Source organism: Saccopteryx bilineata, chromosome 6, assembly GCF_036850765.1.
Source record: "Saccopteryx bilineata isolate mSacBil1 chromosome 6, mSacBil1_pri_phased_curated, whole genome shotgun sequence".
NCBI lineage: Eukaryota > Metazoa > Chordata > Mammalia > Chiroptera > Emballonuridae > Saccopteryx > Saccopteryx bilineata.
Genome location: NC_089495.1, coordinates 45,038,516 through 45,055,413, shown reverse-complemented (window position 1 = coordinate 45,055,413; position 16,898 = coordinate 45,038,516). Strand labels below are relative to the sequence as shown.

The 16,898-nt window shown below is 33.4% G+C and overlaps 1 non-coding gene across 1 annotated transcript; it reads left to right on the top strand.

The window, feature by feature from the left end:
* Nucleotides 1-1,469: 1,469 nt before the first annotated feature.
* LOC136309702 (U4 spliceosomal RNA) lies at nt 1,470-1,604 on the top strand. The gene has a single exon (XR_010726359.1). It is a non-coding gene; the product is annotated as a U4 spliceosomal RNA (small nuclear RNA).
* Nucleotides 1,605-16,898: the final 15,294 nt, after the last annotated feature.

Below are 16,898 nucleotides of genomic sequence, written 5' to 3'. Positions count from 1 at the left end.
CCACTGTGTGTATTTCTTGCCCGCAGGGTGCAAGCTAGGATTAAAGCTAATGGCCCACCAGTTCTTGGATCCGTTGTTTCATTATCGTCTGTTCGAATCAAATGTGAACTTGCATGGGTCAGGAGGCTGTGATGGTGGCCGCGGCTACTGGCTTTACATTATTGAAAAATATAAAGCAATTATTTTTTGTTACAAATATATAATAAAGTGTCTCCTAAGAAAAGTGTGTAACATAGTCTATATTCATCATCACTGAATGTTAAAATTATTTAATACTTAAAACATCTACATTTTTTAAATAAAAAAGCAATTAGATGAAGTAGGTGAATCAATGATGTTATCAAGAGAAAAGAGTATACCTTCTATTTTTTATCAAAACAATGATTCTTCTTCTTCTTCCTCTCCTTTTCTTTCTGTTTTGAAATAACAAAATAAAATCTGGGGACTAACTACAACACAGGGGAAATAAGTTTCAAACAATGTAGTTTTGACACAGGTTTTATTTTTATTCTGTGATCGCTAGGTCTCAATGACACACTACTGAATCTTGCATTTTTCTTTATAGCACTGAAAAGTAAATTGTATCAGATGGACTCTAAGTGCAGTTTTATGGAGAAAAGAAACTATATAAAATTGACACTTTTGTTCTCAACATGTCTGTTGTTGGTGTTATTTCGAGCTATAAATCTGTTTGTTCTACACAAGAACAAGATGTTTTTGCTGCTGGAGGAACTAAAGAGTCAATACAGTTACGAGAGAGTGAGCTGATTTCTCTACTTCCTTGCACATCATGAACTAAATTGTCAATGAAGTAATTCCTAAGAAGCTTTATTATAAGTCCCTGTGTGAGAAGCAGAAAGAACAGCTTCGTTTTAAAGTTCCTAGACTGAATCTGTTATTCTAGCAGTTACTGAAATCACCTTTTTCTATAAAAGCATAAAGCATCCGTTAAAGTTGTTGAAAAATAATAAATACAAAAGTCACAATCATATTTTTATTGAAGTACTTTCCTGACTTTAACTGCACTTGGAGAAGTATCTTTTTTCTCCCTTCACACTAATATTCTGTATGTCTCTTCGGGTTTTTCCTTTAGTTCTTGCATTAATGTGATGCGTTGAATACTAATGGCAGGTAATACATGCTGCAGCCTCAAGCACTTTATTTTTTAAGATAATAAATTTGTGTACTCTACATTTATTCATCAAATATATTTTAATGTAAAATATACCAGATGTTTGTAATTTTTTAATGTTTTTCATCAGGTTGATTATATCAATAAATAAAGTATGATTTTTTTCCTTCGGTGATTGAGTCCCTGAATTTTTCTCCCATCTACTAGAAATGGCAATAAATTTATTGATTCAATTCTAATCTCCTAAAACTGCTCTTTTTAAATGTAAATATTTTGTTTTTAAAGTTATAAGCCACTTTAAATACTTGTTCTTAATATATAAAAAAATCTGAATTCTAGCTTTGCGCAGTGGCAGTATCGTAGCCAATGAGGTTTATCCGAGGCACGATTATTGCTAATTGAAAAAAAAATCTGAATTCTGACTCAAAACACTAACATACATGTTTTGTGTTCTATAAAACTACAAAATGGACATCTTGGAAAGATATATTAGGTTGTTAGTTGTAAAGCCAGTAGCCGCAGCCAACATCTCAACCACCTGGCCCATGCAGTTTCGTATTGGATTAGGACAGTTGGTAATGAAACAACAGAGCCAAGAACTGGTGGGCAATTAGCTTTAATCCTAGCTTGCAGCCAGCGGGCAAGTAAAAACACACATTGAGCTCCAAAACCCACTCATTCAGTGCTCACAAAGTTACTGACTTATCTGAATTTTCCTAGAATCAAAGGTTTCTAAATTCACCAGACTTATTCACCTTTGTTTCCCATCTCCTTCTCTCTACACAACCTCTGCACAAACTGCCTTCTCCCTCAGCACTCCAACATCTTGGCTGCTTCTCCTGGCCTCTTCCATGTGGCCTTTCTCTGCTCTCCTCTCTAATGCTAATCTCAGGAACTGAGAGAGCAAGCTCCTGGCCTGCCCCACTTTATAGTGTAGAAATCAAAATCTTTAATCCAATATACAAAAAAGGAAGTCTCTGACACAAAGTCACTTATTTGAGGCATAATGGGATTTCTCATGAGAGTGCACCACCCCACATCATGCAATCAGTCAAAGGTGTGGGAAAGGCTTAGTCTTAAAACTAAGCCATAGGCTATAATGATCCTGCCTGCTTACAGCCTGTCCCCCACACCCAATGCAAACTATAATATAAACAAGCAAACATATATCATATTTAAAAACTTATTTGACCAGCATTAATGCTATATTTTATGACTTCTCAGTCATAAATTTAAAGTACTTATTTAATGAAAATTACTATTAATTGAATCATAGTCGAAACTACATGTTGAAAATTTACATGAAGTCAATTCTATCTACCTGATCATCAAGTTAATCTCTATTCCACCAAATACTTTCTCTAAGGTGGGTACATTTTACTTCATTTCATTGTGAAAAGTTCAAAGTCTTTGATGTTAAACAGAAAAACTAAGTGAGAAAAACATACATTAATATTAGAGTTACAAAAAGTATTGTAATAATATACCATAAGCAATGACTTTTAGCTTTATCTGCAAAAGAATATCATGACAAAAAATAAACTTTTGTAAAGCTAAATGCAAGGCAACCTTGGATTTGCAGGATTTGAGCATTGACAAAATAATTAAGTATGACTGTTCTATGTTGTGCCTTACAGGAGAGTCCTGTCATGTCCAAGTATAAAATCTACCAGTGCCCAATGTTCATGACAAAAGATCTTAGTCTTTTGAATAAGTCCTTGATTAACCATTCCAATCATCTTTTTTTCCCCTGGTACTTGTTGTTTGTAATTCTAGGAAGCTACTCACCTTTCCTCATTTTTATATCACCATGCTCTAATTGGCACAAAAGTTAGACGTGAGGAATACCCCAAGCACCAGTAAAATAGGGAAATAAAATTGCCCCAGAGATTATACTATAAAATCAACTGTACAAAAGAAAATTCAATTTAAAGAGACTGCAAGCCTCCAGGGCCAGCAGGATTTAACTCAAAGGATTAACTATATTAACATATCTAAAGAAAGAATATAGGAATTCTGAAGCACTGAGGTAATCTTGAGTGAGCCTGGATCAAAAAATAACAAACAAAAGAAATAATCATTCAGAACATTTAACAAACTAAAAAAGTATATATCTACTACACAAACCATATATAGGTATAAGATGGGTATACTCTCATAAACACATAGATACATCTATGTATGTGTGTCTATCTATCTGTCCATCTATTTATCATCTCTCTGTCCATTCTTGCGTGCATTTATACACATAAGATTCTACATATTCTCTCTAAATTTAGATCATCAACCATATGAGAAAACAGGAATAGAGCTAGGGAAATTTGTTTTTTGGTCTTAGACATTGATGAATTCATCAAAGAGCTTGCTTGCATGCTTACTCTGCCAGTATGAGTCACGTTCAATACCTGTGCCAGTATTAATTCCTTTGTGGATTTACCTTTCTACACATCTTCATCTGTAATGTATTCCTGTTTCACAAGCTTTGATAAAAATGTTATATTTTATGAAGAATTTTTACCTATTAAGTTCTAAATATTTGTTTTCTTAAAAGTGAATATATTTATCATAAATTCTATCACAATCTGTTTTAATTTATTGCTTATTGATGTGTCCCATCCACCAGAATGCAGTTGGTATTTTGGTTTTCAAGTACACTGACAAACACATTGTACATAACCAGTAAATGTTTGTTGAGTGCCCAGTGTTGAATGAATAAATGAATTCATGGATAATAAATACAGTGGTGCCTTGAGATACGAGTTAAATTCATTCTGTAACTGAGCTTGTAAGTCAGTCAACTTGTACATCAAATTTCTCCCATATAAAATAACTGAAATAGATTTAATCCATTCCAGCCCTGTGAAACACCGCCAAACCATCCTAAATAATGAAAAAAGACATGTTTTTAATTAAGAAACACACATGTATACTTTACCAATGCATAACAACATATATGAAATAAAAGAAAAAGTGTTATTTAGTACTGTATTCTTACTTTGTTTACAGACAAGTGCAGCTAACAGAGGTGAATGGTGGAGGAGAAGGGAGGGAGGAAGGGATGCAGGCACTGTAGATATATAAACTAAAACTGCACTTTCTTAACACTAAATGTAAACTAAAACTACATTTTCTTTACTTTAAACAAAACTAAAACTGCACTATCTTTATTTAAAATGAAACCTCAAAAACTTAATTATAAAAAATGCACTTTCTTAACTTTAAACTTAACCTAAACTTAACATTACATATTTTTTATTTAATCATCATCTGTTTTTACCTTTTTGGCTGCACTGTCAGCACTATCACTTGCAGGACTTTGGAATAAAAATCTATCCAAAAAGGTTTGCCTTTTCCTGACTTTTAAAATGTTATGGAAATGTGACAAACAAGTGTCATTAAAAAGTGTTGAAGCACAACCAGCTGAAACTTTTTCTGGGTGTTTCTTTTCAATGAAACTTGAAAGCTTCTCCCACATTGCCAGCATGTCTTTATTTCACTTGTAGAAATCACTTCCTTCGACTCTACCTCCTCCTCACTACTAATCACTTGCAGAAGCTCCTTATGTTGAATCATGTGTAGCTCCTTCAGCTCCTCAGTTGAGAGTTCCTCCTCATGTTCCTTGATGAGCTCATTTACATCACCCTCATCTACCTCCAGACTCATTGACTTTCCTAGGGACACAATCTCCTCCAACGCTTCTACCTTGGTCTTAGTCTTTGGTTCAAATCCTTCAAAGTCCCTATCTGCAACAATATCAGGCCATAACTTTTTCCATGCTAAGTTCAAGGTTCTTTTGTAACCTCTTGCCATGCCAAGTCAATAATGTGTAAACATATCACGATGTTGTAGTGATCTTTCCAAAACTCTTGAAGGGTTAGATTTGTATTCTCAGTCACCTCAAAGCAGTGACAGAACAAATGCTTAGTGTAAAGTTTTTAAAGTTGGAAATGACCTGCTGATCCATGGGTTGCAAGATTGAAGTCGCGTTGAGTGGGAGGTAGAGGACTTTCACGAATTTGAACTCATCAAGAATATCATCTTCAAGACCAGGTGGGTGGGCTGGAGCATTTTCAAGGATTAGTAACGCTTTCATCGGGAGTTTATTTTCTTGAAGATATTTCTTCACTGCAGGACCATAGACAAGATTTACCTGTTCAATAAAAAACTGACAGGTAACCCATGCCCTAGCATTGGTGCACCACATAACCTGCAGGGTTTTTTTAAGAATCTTGTGAGTCTTAAAGGCTCAAGGATTTTCAGAATGATACACTAGCAGTGGCTTTAATTTACAGTCAGTGCTAGCATTTGCACACAATGCAAGTGTCAGACAGTCCTTCATGGGTTTATGGCCTGGCAGCTTCTTCTCCTCTGTGGTGATGAAAGTCCTCAGGGGCATTTTTTCCCCCAAAACAATCCTGTTTCATCACAGTTGAACACTTGTTGAGGGATGTAGCCTTCCTTTGCAATAAGCACAGCAAAACATATGATGTACTCCTCAGCTGCCGTAACGTCAGCACTTGCAGCTTCACCATGCCTCACCACAGAGTGGATGCCAGGTCTCTTTTTCAAATTTTCAAACCAGCCATGACTTGCCTTAAACGTACCTTCTGCTGCCTCTTTTGAGGTTGATGATTCTTTCTTCTTCAAGTCGCTGTAAATAATACGTGCCTTTTTGCATATTACAGTCTCCGTCACTGTATCTCCTCTAAGCTCTTTCTCTTTCACCCACACCAGCACAAGCTTCTCCATTTCCTCATAGATATTTGTCCTTAATTGGGACAGAACTGTAGTTCCTTTCACTGGATTTGCACTTTTGATGGCATCCTTTTGTTTAAAGATTGTACAAATTGTTGATGTATTGCAGTTGTCCAGCTTTGCCAGTTCAATCACTTGTACACCACACTCATGTTTTTCTATTATTTCTTGCTTTACTTTTATCAACATCATTCTCTTCTTCTTCTCACCACTGGCCTTTACACTCACTTTCTTCGGCCCCATAATAATACACAAAAAAAAAGTTAGTAAAAGATGCAGAAATGATTCAAGAACGAGTACAGCACACGAGATTCAACTTGATTCTGCGGGTAATACATGAGAACGAATGATATACTGGTGTTGTGCTGCAGATACTGGACCTGTGTGCCAATGCGCCAACTAATGGCAGCTTCCATATCATGACTCGTATCTTGGAATTTCACTCGGATCTTGAACAAAAATACAGACAGAGTTGCCGCTTGTATCTTAAAAACAAATTTGTATGTTGGTCTGCTGATATCTCAAGGTACCACTGTAAATGCATTAAGAACTGTTTTCACTATTTGCAATGACCTTTCCTTTACCTATATAAATTCTACCGAGATATTTTAATCTATATAAACTGACAATAACATTATTTGAGATCATCTCAAAATTACTCTTTTATATTTTACCCAAAATTAATATACTTAATAATAACATTTTTATCTGTTCCTGTTCTGTTACCTATCATTGTGAAGAGAAATAAACAGCAACTTTTGGCATTTAATTCACAAACTTTTTTGAATAGATTCACTTCCTAAGCCTGCTTGTATATACAGTACTGCCTGCCATGAAGGTATGCCATTTTCCAAAGTAATTGTGTATCTTGGAGTGATTCATTTTACTAAATATACCACAAATTACAGAAATATTTTATGGATGTCCAAAGAGCTTAACATCTCAAACAGTAAATTATCTATAGAAAAGTTAGGGTAAATATTTGCAATTTAAACAGCTAAATTTTTATAATATAATGGTTTTGTAATGTACATGGCCATTATACAATTTTTGAACATGAGACTATGAGAAGAGTGCTGGCATTGATAGGCAAGATTATGCTCCATACTTATAGAGAAGTGTGTGGTATGGTACCCGTGTGGAATCAAAAACAAAATCCATGTTTTTACACCTAGTTAAAATGTTATTTTTTGATTAAAAAAATAAAAAAGACTTAAGAGTAATTCGGTGCCCAAAATAGCAATGGTACAGTTATTATTATGATAAGATTAGATTAAATGAATCAGAAATGATACATTAATTTCATATTACAATATGCATGGGTTTAAACATTAGAAGGGTGAATGATCTTGGTCTGTAATCAGGAATTTGCTTTATTCAAACTTTTAAAAAATAACTTATGTTTGCCAAAAAATAAAAATATTACTAGGCTCACTAATCTCTATTGATTAAAGTATTCTGTGCAGTGTACAAAACTAGTCTTAGGCTTTGCCAGTGAATATGCCCATGGAGCACTGCACAGCACTTACCACAGCTAGCTGATAACTACATTGAAAAGTGGAAGAACTCTCATTTTGGTGAAACTCAGCACAATATACCAAACACCCAGCTCATGGCAGCCCACAGCTCTTATTTTTAATTCCTTTTGGGTATCTCTACCTCATACCTAAATTTTTAGGCCTATGCCACATGTAATTACTATTCAGATTTGTTCCATACTTTTTCTTTTTTGTTGTTTATGATAAAAAATTAAAATCCTAAGAATATTTAAAGTGTGAGGAAATGCATTTCTTCTTACTTTCAGGTGATATGAGTATTATTTACACAAGGTTTTTTTTTTTAGTGTTATACTGTTATATTAATATAAGCATCCAGTTTTTGATAAGTAAATATTAGACTAATTTCACATTGGAATTTATGTTCCCCACTTAAGATTATTATTCAAATGAATCTCAAGCCTCAATGTGAGGCTCAGTCTAAACAACATTTATACACAGTTTCACTGGAGAAATCAAATACTGAGTGACTATTATCTCTACTTCATAAAATCTGCCTGAATTTGAAGTTTAAAATTTATTGCATTTGTTTTACTTGCTTTTATTAAAGCGATATTAATAACTTTTTTGAAATAGAATGTAAGATTTTAGCTAAATATGTCTCACTTTATTGTTTGTCATTCAACTTCCTGACCCTTCTTCCCAATATGTATTGATTATTCTTTACCAACAAAAATTTTAAATTAAGATGTATTTGCCATAATTGGTACTTTTTCTCTAAGGATATATACATCTTAGCCTCATGATTTATATATAGTAGCATATTTATACATGATTTATGAATGATACTATATTTATACATTTATACATGGTAGAATAAAAATAGGTATTTTTATATTTCTGTCCAGTCTGGAAGTCAGAGTATATTTTACTCACTTTTATTGAGATATCTCATAATCACTGAAAATAATCATCCATCTATGTAAATAAACCTTGGTATGTAGAATATACACAACAGAAATGTTTGAACAGATGAAGTGAATGTTTAAAAGATTACTCATAAATATATTACACAAACACTCTAATCAGAAAACTACACTTAATATCCAATATTTATTTCCTCAGGGAATTGCCACTAAGATTCATGCGACTACTCTTGTCAATCACTTGAGGGTTATCTTTATTTTTTACATCCCCTTGGTCATCATATCCTTTTGTACTAAAGAGCATTCATATTTACCTAGTATTTTCTTTTTGATGTCACCATTCCATTTGCCAGTCTTCATTTATTGTCCAAATTGATCTTAAAATTATTTTATTATTGTAAACACCCTCAGTGGATTTATTACCTGCAAAATAATGATTAAATTTCTTACTCTGCCCTAGAAGCGTTTTTATGATCTATCTCCTGCCTTCCTTTGTGATATCACATTTTGCCAAAACACAAAAGCAATTCAAAATGAATTACATGGAGTCTTTGAAAATGTCATGACTTATATATACATATATGTCATGACACACATAATGCTGATTGCCTTTTCACATTCTATCATCTTCTTGGTGAACTTTCATTAGTATGTTTTTCAAATTCTGTTCTGATATCATCACCTCTGCAAATTCCAATTTCCCAGATTTTGTTGAGCAAACTGTCCCCTTAATTATACACTGAGATCTAATTATGTATTGATCTGTTTACCACCAAATGAGTTTACCCAGAATCCAACACATTTTAAGTAATCACTAAGTGTTCTTGAATTGAAAAGCTATTGTTATATCAACTTTGTCAAAGTAAAAACTACAAAGACTGAAAAAGATTTTAAAAACAATAGTGCTGCAATATTTAGGTTAGTTTTATTTTATTGCTGGCTGAGATATAGTGACTATATTGCAGTAAACTAATGCTTTTCTAGCGATCTTTGTAATAACTAAAGGAGAAGATTATTATGCTCGAAAGCTCAGTGTTAAATCAACAATAATTTCCTGAAATGTCGTGTTCAGATTGTTACATATCTTTTGCTATGAATGAAATTCTTCTTTCAAAATACCAAGTGTTCTTTTGCATGTTGCATTCTTTTTTTTTATTCATTTTTAGAGAGAAAAGAGAGAGGGAGAGAGAGAGACAGAGAGAGAGAGAAGGGGGAGGAGCTGGAAGCATCAACTCCCATATGTGCCTTGACCAGGCAAGCCCAGGGTTTCGAACCGGCGACCTCAGCATTTCCAGGTCGACGCTTTATCCACTGCGCCACCACAGGTCAGGCTGCATTCTTAATATAATAGATTTTTAAGATTCCTTGCCTCATTTTACTATTTATTCTTTATGGTATGTACATAATAGAAAATGAATTTGAGGCTCCAACCTCAGTGGGAAAGGAGCATTCATAACCGTAGTATCTGGTTTGAGTAGAAGTAAACATCTCTCTTTCTTGCCATGAATCTATTTGCATATTATTAAACCTCTGTGATTCTTTTTTAATATCACTTATTTTTATATTAAAATAACATATTGACATACTTTTTAAGCAGGTAAGAGGTATCAAAATCTATGTCATTATGGTAACTGGGGAAAAAAAAAACCAGCAGCTGAGTGGCCCTTCTAACCTTCTTAAGAATTGCAAGGTAATCATTCTAGCAGCAATGGATTCATTCAAGAACTTTCCATGTCTGTAGATTAGGCTCTTCTAGATGTTCACATGGGTGTGAAGCTTGCAATTGGTTTTTAGAAAACAGGGAGGGCATGGGTTTTTTTTACATGCCCTCCCTGTTGATTTTACAATTTAATTATGCTCCCCATTTCCTGCTCTTATTCCAGAACTTTAAACATATTTCTGGCTAGGGTACCTAACAGTCCATTTGATAGACTTTTCAATATTACAAAAAAAAAAAAAAAAAAAAAAAAGGGCTAGCACTGTGAGGCTTAACAATAATCTCAATCAGGTAAAACACAAATTAATCAAATTGAATTTGTTAAATCATTTATATTTTGCATCACTTATTAGTGAAATAATTTCCAAAGTATGTAAAGAAATATTTAATAAAACTGAAATATATTTATGATCACTTTAACAAAATTATTTAACATACTTAACTAATTCCTTGTAATTGAACACAAATCTTGTTAGAAGATATGGAAATATTTACCAGCTGTTTGAAGAACATACACAACTAAATGTTTCTAGCTCTGTCTAATATATTGCAAACCTGTTAGGTAACTTTAAAATATCTTCTTTCAGAGTCTGTTCTGAATGTCATTCTTACAGCACATTTCATTTGGGTTGCTGTTTTCATGATGAATACTTGATCGGTATTTAACTTCCATTAAATTTACAGTTGGAAAATTAGATTTCTATATCCCAGTTATTCCAAACATAATCACAAGTTTTCAAATAGCCAAATTGATTATTAGTATTTAAATTTAAATTTTCATTATTTAAAGTTAAATAAAATTAAAAATTTAGTTTTTCATTTATACTAGCCACATTTCAAATTCTCAACTATTTGTTTAATGGTCATCACATTAGACAGAAGATAAATCTAGTATACCTCTTTCAAAACCCTATTTTTAAAGCCTAAAGAAGAAACATCACTGAAAACCATCAAGCACCTGTTTCCAAAAATAAATATTTTCAAATTAATTTTTAAAGCTAAATAAATCAGTACATACCTGAGTTTGGACATTATTAGTTAGGTAACATCGTATGTAAAGCTTTATAATACAAACTAATAGTCTCCAATGGATATTGTGAGAAAAATGCTTAAACTACTGAAAGGGTTCAGGTCAAGAGAGGAAACATGCATAAAGGTAAGTTGAAAGAACATTTTTGGAAATAACGGAGAATTAAATCTCACTACAGCAAGAAAGGAAGTAATTCTAAAATAAACTGAAGTGATTTAAAAAAGAAGCACACTTTTGATTTCGGAAATAGATCAGTAAAAACATAAACTATGATAAATTGATATGTTAACTCTTCCTACCAGGATGCTCTAATTTTGGTAAGCAGCCACACATTCTTAATAGTCTGTAAAATATACTATATATTTTTAACAATAGTAGTTGACTGTCAGTTAGCCTTTTTGTTAGGGATTATACAACATTACGTCATTGGTGATAGAAGAAAAAGGATCTATTATGTCAAAATTACATCATGTGAATTTTCTGGTCTCAGACAGACTAACACATTTGCTTGGGACATCTGAGAAAGTTTTGGAGAAAGTTCCAGTAGCATGGTGTAAAACAACTCTCTATCTTAAAATTCTGCAATGTTATGAGTAGAGTCACTGACTGCCCTGGAATAGATTAGCTTTCCAGGATGTTTATATAGTCTACAGTCCTGGAAGATAGAGAAGGTGTCTTCCTTTCAGCAACAGCCAGGCAAACTTACTGCTTGTAACAAAATATCTGGGTTCCCTAAGCTTAGGGTTCTTCTACTTTCTCATAACTGACTGTGCCTGTATACGTCATATCATGAAAATTGAAGTTCAGAAAAGTGGAGCAAAAGTGATGATTCTTGGCTACAGTGATCACTATGAGTAATAAGCCGTGCTCTGGCTATGACTCAAGGGCCTTATGTCTTCTGCAACATTCATGAAAATGTGGCAAGCTAAACTGTTAGCTTTCTAATAAGTTAAAGTCTCAGCTTCTTCTGAATTCTTGACAAAATTTACTTTGATGATGGTTATAAATAATTTTGCTCAATGACCTTTTTATTTTGTGGAATATTTTATTCTGTGTTTTATAAAATGGGGCAAAAAGTTTAAATAAACTGTATATTTAAATTAACTTTTCAAAATTAAGCTATCATAATTTGTACTTTTTCATTTTAATGTAAATCTATATATTTAAGGCAATCGGGACCTTTTGCTTAATCACAAATATTTCAACAATTTTAAGTTACAGTACCATATGACACAATAAGAATAACGTTTAACCTGATAAATAAGATATGCAAACTGATATTAGTGTGAATTACATTACTATGATATATCAGGTTTTGAAAACTTGTTAAAGAAAAATAAGTTGTCATTTCTTCTAAGGATATTCTAGACAGAGTGTGAACCAACTCATTCCCTATTAGAACTTTTGAAAAGTTTCTATTATAACAATGTGGCAATGCAAACTGATATTTGGAGGAAAGTAACGTGTAGTCTATTGTGAATATTTTCATTTATCAATTTAGAATAAAAGTTTCGAGTTCTGAAATACATTCCTATTATGTATTCAAAATATTTTCTTTTCATTTTTCAGTCAAAGTAGATGCATTTTAATGCCGATTTCAATACAATGCATAGATGAAATGATTTAGTTCAATGTTAGTATTGCAAATTTTATTTTCTTGAACTAGAGGAGAAAAATATTGGGAAATATTGGCTCATAGAAAATATTTTTGACTACATTGTTTTATTTATTCTTCTGCTAAACAAATATTGAGTCCTTACTGTAGACACAAATTGGAATGACTTCCCAGCTTCAAGCAATTTCTCTAGAGACTCTAACAGTATTACTTTTCTTTTGCAACAGTCATAACTGATTTTGCCAAGACAAAAATCATGACCCAAACTAGTACTGAAACCTATAAGACAGACACTGAGTATACTTGGTGTTATTCTGGTTTCTAGTACCTCTGAGACTGTTATTTACTTAGCTCTGCCTTTAGACTATATTTGCCTCATCAATACCCATAAAGTTCATAACTATAATTTTTTTTCATGTTAGAATTTGTGTTGCTTGTAGTTAAAATATTCTGTGTATTACAGATATTCAGCATGTGCTAGGGCATGGACATGCTAAAAAATGAGTAAGAGAGTCACTATGATCAAGATCATGCCATTTAGTGGTGACAAGTAAACCATCAGTTATAAAAACTTGAGATAATTAATTGCTAAGGCAAGAATAAGATGGGTTCCATGGGAGGCATCTGACAGAATTTTAACAGTCTCATTTGACAGGGTACAAAGGTGCCGGAGAACTAAAAACCTCTCCTTTTCTTCATTTCTCACATCATTAAACATGATAAAATTGACCAGGAATGGTACTTTATTTTAAATTGCATATCTAATCTTTTCACCATCCTTGAGTGGCTCTACCATCACAAACTTATCCTGAGGGAACCAAAGCTCACTCAGGATTTATGCACTATACAAGTATAGAAGTGTGTTTGTCAACCTTATTAGTCTCAGTTACTTTTTTTAATAACAAAAATTGTATATAAAAATTATATATAACTTACACTTTTAGGTAATTTCAAAATAAAACCAATGATGCTTTGATATAAAGGAAGGAATAAGGCAAGTCATTTTAAATACAATAACATATATTTTGACATGAATATGATCAAGTATAACTGCACTAGAACATAATAAAGTAATTAGATGTTTACAAATATATGTAAAATCAAGGTCAATATGGCAGTTTTTAAAGGCAACTTAAATACTACAAACAGCTTTGCACTAATAATGTGATTTTCAAAGGTGATGACTGTACTACTGAAAGATGCCAATAAAACAAAGTAAAATATTTTAATTTGTATAGTATTACATTTCTGAAAAACAAAGTGTTTATTAAAATTATGCAAACACATCTCTGCTTTCTCTGTGAAATAATATCAGGTCCTTGGCTCAGCTAATTTAAACAAGTTTTTAGTCAACATAAATATCTAATAGGACAGCCCTGGCCGGTTAGCTCAGTGGTAGAGCGTTGGCCTGGCGTGCAGAAGTCCTGGGTTCGATTCCCAGCCAGGGCACACAGGAGAAGCGCCCATCTGCTTCTCCACCCCTCCCCCTCTCCTTCCTCTCTGTCTCTCTCTTCCCCTCCCGCAGCCGGGGCTCCATTGGAGCAAAGATGGCCCGGGCGCTAGGGATGGCTCCTTGGCCTCTGCCCCAGGCGCTAGAGTGGCTCTGGTCGCAACAGAGCGACGCCCCCTGGTGGGCGTGCCGGGTGGATCCCGGTCGGGCACATGTGAGAGTCTGTCTGTCTCTCCCCATTTCCAGCTTCAGAAAAAAAAAATCTAATAGGATATTTAAAAGGTATGGAGGGGCACAGGGCAATTATATGGGCAGAACTGTCATGTGTATTACAGAATATCTAGTATCTCTTGACTACACCCAGTAAACAATAACGAATCTCAGCCAACAACGCTATTACAACAAAAAAATTATCTCTGCTAATTTCCACAATGATACCTAGGAAGAGTGCCACCTCTATTGAGAATCAGAGTCAGAAAATTTATAGATTTTTTAGTGAGTGGAAGTTTTTAACACAAACTTTTCTTTTATGCCTAATAATTTTTATTTTGGATTATGTAGAAATAAATAAAAGAAAGCTGGTTCATAAGAGGTAGAGATAAGATAAGAGAGCAACATTCATTTCAAGCAGTTCTTTTACACATAGTAGAGATGGTTAGAGGAAGTTATAGTTGGCAAAAAATGTGTCTGAATTTTATGTGCATAAATTAAAAATGAATGGTACAAATTACACATCCAGTGAGACAATCTCTGTGAAATCTATGTTATGTGAGATGACTGGGGTTAAAGGTTGGAGTAAGAAGAGTTAAGCAGAAATTCACTATGGACTATCAACCATGGACAAGATCTGGCCAGCATACACTTTATATCTTGACCCATACATAGTTTAAAAAAGTAAAGACCAAAAATTTCAAATCAGAAAATTTATGATTTTCCCCAAACTTGGATTTTTGTATTCTCTTGGTAAATTTAAGATCTTATATGCATGAACCACATTTTCCTATGGCAACGTCATGCTAAAACCGAGCAGCAGCGGCTTTATTTACACGGAGCATGAACCCTCACATCTGGCACATTTCAACTTTTGCACGAGCTCTCTTACCCTGGTAAAGATTTTGCATTTGGGACCTTAGGTTTATACTTTTTTAATAACAGATTAAAGAAGTAAGGTTTATTTTAGTAAGCTGTAGAACTTTTAGCAGTGGGGTAGTAGGAAGAGCTTTAGGATTCCATTAGTGGTCGTTTATATAATGAATTTTAGGTTATGGAGATAAAATGTATGAGAAATAATGAGTTTATGGTAGTAGTAATAATATATTGGGAGATTAAAAGTGATTCCATGTAAAATTTAAAGGTAATGTAGACTAGCTTGGCTCATCTATTTAGATGAGGATAAAAGGAAACGGAAGGCTCAGACAGATATATCACCGATATTTTTAACCTAAATTAAGGGTGAAATGGAGTGCCAAGGACAGAATTTGAGTATCAAAAGGATTGCTGGTTTTGAGGAATGATGCATTTATATCTATGTCCCAACCCTTGAAAAAAATGTCAGAATTTTCCATGAAACATTTGGCAAGCATAAATTAGAGGTGTTCACTGAAACAATGGAACTAAGTAAAACTAGAAATGAGGATACTGTGTTGGATAATGTTTACATTTAGTGAGAAAAACAAACAGAAATAGAGTGAGCTGAAAAGAATGGATCAGAATGAGAATAGAATCATGCAAAGAAGATGGTGATAGGCAACAATAAATTTCAGTGATTAAATAGCATGAAATATTAAAGAATTTCCAGAAGAAAAGACACAAAGATGTGGTGGGTAAGAAAGAAGCAACTGAACTCTCTTGAGACAGCAATTTACATGTGATAGTATAGCTTTCATTCAAATTATAAGACATGGCATAAATATAAAGTGCAAAAGTGGAGATAGTGCAAATCATTGTTAACCATCCCTTTTATGTAAAAAGGGAAATAGTGACTTGTGATAGTAGTTTGCGGCAATAAGTTTCTGAAAGAATTTTATAGGATCCTCATAAGTGACTTTCTTGCTTCATTCTTGACATATTATCATATTTTAAAACTTATTTATAATTAATATAAACTCTTTTTATCAAAAAAGAAAAGATTTTATTGAAATATTTATAGTTATAAAAAAAGTGATGGAGAAATTCTATATCATCCCATGACAATTTTCTGGAAATTCTGGCCATAGTACTAACAAAACAAACAGAAATATTACATGTAGGTTTTAATGGAATACGCAAATAGTAAATTTACAGATGATTTATTTCTATGCAAAACATTATTTCTAAAACTGCAATCCTGTAATTGATAAAGTCATGTGACACTGACTGAAGAAACATGACATGAAATTTAAGGTAAAAAGAGGCCAGCATTCAACCTTGAGTCACTGAAAGACAAAAATCAGAGAAAAAAGTACAAAGTTGAGTTAAAGAGTGGACAGAGAATTAGAATAAAAACAAGAAAAGTGAGGTTTCCTACCAAGGAAATAAAAAAAAATTTTCCAGGGAGAATGAATAGCCACCCATGTCAAAAGATGAAAATTATGGGCTTCGCATTGCACGTAGTAAGAGAAATTTCATTGTTAATCTTAATAAGAATTTTATTTTACCTGACCACGTGGTAATGCAGTGGATAAAGCATCAGATTAGGATGCGGAGGACCCAGGTTCAAAACCTCGAGGTCGCCAGCTTGAGTGCGGGCTCATCTGGTTTGAGCAAAGCTCATCAGGGCCCAAGGTCACTGGCTTAAG